The 5,064-nt window shown below is 44.9% G+C and overlaps 1 protein-coding gene across 1 annotated transcript in view; it reads right to left on the bottom strand.

The window, feature by feature from the left end:
* SUDS3 (SIN3A corepressor complex component SDS3) overlaps window positions 1-5,064 on the bottom strand; it is a 36,138-nt gene that overhangs the window by 18,601 nt on the left and 12,473 nt on the right. The window lies entirely within an intron of this gene.

Here is a 5,064-nt window from a genome sequence, read left to right as displayed (position 1 = left end):
AAGGTACAGCTGAAGATCTGAATAACCCAGTCCAATGATGGCCAATAAACTCAGAAGATCATCAATGCATCACTCACGAATCCAAAAATATAATGGAATTCTTATGCAATGGTGAAAAGCAATACATTTTATTAGCCTAGTCACAGCAATAACCTAATCAATTATATCAGCAGAAGGAAGAAGCCTGTAAAATTTATTAGCATGTATGTCCCCACCACCATCCAGGACAGGGGATCGAGCAGAGAGCAGGCCCAGCCAGTGGTCCAGGTGGAAAACGGGATTCGAGGGGAAAAGCAACATGTGAGCATCATGGCCCCCAAACTACATGGTAAGATGAGATACTTCACTCCCTTTGTTCCAATCCCAGCTGTGCCTAGTTGACTTCTAAGGCAGATTTTCATAGAATAGGATGTCCTGATCATCTGGGTATGAGTCTGCTGGAAACTCATTATTCACCGGAAGCAACAGGCTGGCATTCATAACATCAGTATCCTGTGAATTTGGCCAGAAAGAGTCCCAAGGGCTCAATCTGGGCGCACTGACAAAAATCAAACTTCCAGAACTGAAACTCAGGCCTTGGGAGTGTGGCAACCCTGGAGAAGGCACCTGAGAAGAAAATCAGTCTTCCTCTCAGAATCAGTGCACCGACACAAAACATCTCTTAATTGGCTTAAATCAGAAGGCGTCCCTCTGCATAGGTTTGCTTCAGTGGGGACACGATTTGCAGAATCTAACTGATCATCAAACAATTAAACCAAGGCGTACATGTGACAGAAAACACCCTGTAAGCAACTAGACTAGGTTCACAGCTCCCCTCCACAACATCTCGTATATATGACCTTTAATAGTATAAGTCCTAATGTCCTACTCACCCAGAAAGAGTGTGTGAATGGCCAAGCCGGACAGACACAGGCACCCCCAGGTAGCAAGGGGATGCCAGCTAAGGAACAGAAGCTCAGGGTGAATCAGTGCTACCATCTTTACAGCCAGTCCCTATGGAGAGATCGTCCTGATAACAACAGTTGCCCATAATTCACATACAATTAGCATTTACTGGCTGGCCTTTCGTTTCGCACTTCTCTACGCCAATTCATTCACTCCGAAAGCTCACCTGCCTACAGTGTACCAACCACTGTAGGAAAAGCTTCAATCTAACATACTTCCAACCATTAAATTCATACTTGTTTAAGTATTTTAAAAATTTGTTGTAGTTACTCAAAGGAACAGCCTTAAGAAAAAGGATGAAAGTGAAAGAAAGGCTACCACAGAATAAACAGTGGCAGACTGGCAATTACCCTCAAACAAGGGGCAGTGCCACATGGGACTAGACTAGAAAACAGAGCGAACCCCAGCCACCCGTGCCCCTCTCTAGTGGGCTGGCAGGCTTACCACTGTCACAAATCAATGCTACAGTGGTGACCACAAATGGGTGCCCATAGGAGGCGGGTAGCAGGAGGGCGACGCAGTCAAGGCCAGGTCTTTGGAGGCCAAACTAGGGTAGGAACAAAGGGACTACTCTCCATTAGGCCAAAATTGCCCATCATTCAGGGACGCCATTTAAAGAGCGAACCGATCAAGACATCCTGGGGACAAGCCCACTCCACCCAAATCCAAGTCCCCTCTCCCATTCTCCCTCCCCAGATATATGTGTGGGACTGCTTCTGAACTTGACTTCCAAGGTTCCCTGCTCACTGATATCTGTAGGGTGAAACTTATCACTCCTACAGCAATACAATCACATATAACTTAAAGGTTTTACAATCAGTACAAAGTAGCCTGTCAAATCTTCACCTTCATTTGCTGGACGTTGGGGAAGACATGGAAACTCTCAGAACACAAGCTCCTTGAGGACACAAACCTTAGCTATTAGCCTCATTTTGTGAGTTACTTAGTACTACCTGAATCCACGATGTATAGGGAGTCCGTTTAATGGAGCAGTTAAGAAAACAGGCTTGGAGTCGGACAGATTCCGGCTTAATCACTATTGCATTGGGGGCCCTTTGAGCCAATAGCTATTTCACTGAGCCTGCTCTGCCAAGGCAAGTCACAGGGAGCTGCAGGAACTGAATTATGTTACAACCTCCCAATCCCAAAATGCTTACTCCGTGCTCCGGCCACTCTTGAAAGCACCTTCCAGGAATTATCTCATCTAATCTTTACACCAACCCTCGAGGGTAGGTCCCACTATCTCCTTGCCAAGTGAGAAAACCCCATCAAACAAGTTCATGACAGGCCAGGATTCTTCCCCATCTGTCAGCCTGCGGAGGCAGCTCTAATATGTTTATATAGGCCTGGCTCAATGTAAGTACGCAGGAATCAGAGTTCCTATTTTAATATACTTATTCAATGGCTCCAGCTATGAATCTAGTATCTTCTAAAGGAAACTCACAGGTTTTACTGAGGTTTATGAGTAGCTTCAACAGGGGCCTAGGGGTTGGATGATGCCTCTGGTGAGGCAAGAACTTACAAAAGAAAATGAAGTAGCAGTTAGTGGGCTGTTGGAAGAAAGGAGAAAAGGCAGCTGTCCTAAAGATAGTAAGAGGAAAAATGAATTAAAAACGATAAAGCTCCCCACATTTTAAAGCTCATTCAATTCTCATTGATTTTCTTATAATCTTGGCTTCCACTGCAGAGAAAACTCACTCTCAGGTAATTCTACCTATATAACATCCCTGCTAAAAGTGTGGCCCAACCAGCAGCCCCTGGGAGGTGCTTAGAGATGCAGGATACTGAGCTCCACTCCAGGCCCCCTGAACCAGAATCTGCATTTTATCAAGACCTCCAGGTGACTCATACACACTGACCTAGAACTTATCCCAGGTTCTTTACTGACAGTACACTTTTCTGCCTGCACACCGGTTGTCCTAAGTTCACCACAAGAGGTCTGGGCAGTAAAGAGACCTCCTACCAGTTCCCATGGAGGTCTGTAAATGCTCTAAGTCCTGTTCAGATAGAGCAGGTCAATGGATATCCCCATTTCCCATGGGTTATTTGGAGTAAGCTTCTCATCAGTCTATCATTCCACTTTGTTTTCAAGGGAATCTTCATTTTTAAGAAATCTCTTTTCTGAGCAGAGCTGGGCAACACTGACGTTGGGCATCAATCCACAAAGGTGAAAGGAATGAAATCAGGCCTTTCATCCAACACCATAGCAGCACCATCTGTGGAAATGCTAATTATCCTTCTAGCTCCAGTGCCTTTTCTTTCGACACTCCATCATTACCTTGGCAGTGCTCTCCACACCAAGGGTACCAAATGGCTTGAAGAAGGACATTGGTACCTTTAATGCCCATGGTTAGCTTTGAGCACTTCTGTAATCTGTTTTACTGTGTTACCAATGACTCCCCATATTTATTTGTCTTTTCTACGCTGGCAGGCTCGGCCTCAAGTCACTAAGGATGCCTCCAGTCCCAGTTACAATTCTGGCTGTAAAACTGCTGGCCAAACAAATGTCTATCACTTGTCAAGAGTTAGGATGCCAAATCACAGGTAAGGTGTTGATATCCTTCCCTGCAGATGGAAAGGGAGCAGCTATAAACAGACAATATTTCCCTCTAGCCTAATAATGAAGGCTCCTGAACATCTGGTGGCTCTAGCAGAGAGCGATGAGGCATCAGTGTCAGCCACAGCCACCATCAGAGAAAATGGTATGCAGGTCAGAAAGCAGGCAGGCAGGCTGGTACCAAATAGGTACTGCAGTGCTCACAGTCTAATTAAAAACGCATGTCAACAAGGTGGTGCTTTCTAAAGATGCTATTTTAGCATCCATTCTCACCCAAAAAACATTTCAGAGCTGCTTTCAGAGGTCTTCAAGCAATTCCTTTTGCCAAGTCTCTCAATGAGGAAGCTATCAGAGATTTCTCAAGAGTCAAGACTCCCCACTTTAGACACAACCACATTCTCATCGGTGTATCACGGGGATTGAAGCTAATGTTTGTGTCAACCGGGAAGCCACATTCGTTCACACCACCAAAAATACAGGTGGGGAAATGCAGCTCTTGTTCCTTTTCGTTTCAAAGTCAACCCCAAGGACTTACATAAAAACAATGCATTTGCTCTGGACCCCTACTAAAATCAGGCACACTAGAGCCCCAGTACCTTCAAAATATAATAAAAGTTAAATTTGGGGGTGTGCAGAAAGAATGTCCCTTACAAATCCAAGTGACCAACTCACCACTGATTTTCCTTGCAGTTTTTGCTGATGGAAATTTTGCTAAGTTCCAAAATAGCTAGTTCAAGCCAATTCCTACCCTGTATCCTTCCAGGGTTCATCAGTCTACATATGGCAACAGAAGAATCAGCCATATTGCTTCTCCCTTAAACTTGCCCACAACCTGCTGAGTTCCCAAATGCAGATTACCAAATCCTAGAAGGCAAGGGAGGGACAGGCTCTAAATAAATGTAACTTTACAATCTTTACAGGGAAAGAGTTCAGTTTAGCTACCACTGCTAAAATCGTATCAACTCTTTCTGAAACGTTCACAGTAACACCTAGACGAAGGGATCTAATAGCACAGGTGATTCAGCCAACAGCCTTTGTTCTCACATCCAGGTAAAAAGGAAGACTAGGTCTTTTCTATAATTAAGGCAGACTGAAAAAAACAAAGCAGAAGGACATAGGGAAGTACTTTGTGAATATAACCAAGACATGACTGGCAGCTGACGCAATAATTAAATTAAATAAAGCATAAGCCAAAGGATGGAGTTACTATTAAAGGTCTGCCATTTATTGAATACCTGTTATGTGTAGGGCGCTGTACTTGGCACTCATATTTCTAACTACAATCCTGTCAGATAAGGTATGATCAGCCTCATTCTATAGAGGGGAAAACAGGCTCAGAGAGGTTAAACAAGCAGCTTGACAAAAGTTACACAGGGCCGGCCAAGTGGTGCAATGGTTAAGAACTGGCTTGGGATGCCAGAGGGCCCCGGTTCGGATCCCACATATGAGGGCCAGTGACACTGCTCTCTACAGCTAAGATGCTGAACAACAGCTCAACCTGGAGCTGGGCTGCCGTGAGTCGTCGGCGACAGCGTAGGCTGCAGCCCCTGTGGCAGTGGGTT

This window comes from Hipposideros armiger, unplaced genomic scaffold (genome assembly GCF_001890085.2).
Source record: "Hipposideros armiger isolate ML-2016 unplaced genomic scaffold, ASM189008v1 scaffold_129, whole genome shotgun sequence".
Classification (NCBI taxonomy): Eukaryota; Metazoa; Chordata; class Mammalia; order Chiroptera; family Hipposideridae; genus Hipposideros; species Hipposideros armiger.
This window is presented reverse-complemented; position numbering and strand designations above follow the sequence as displayed.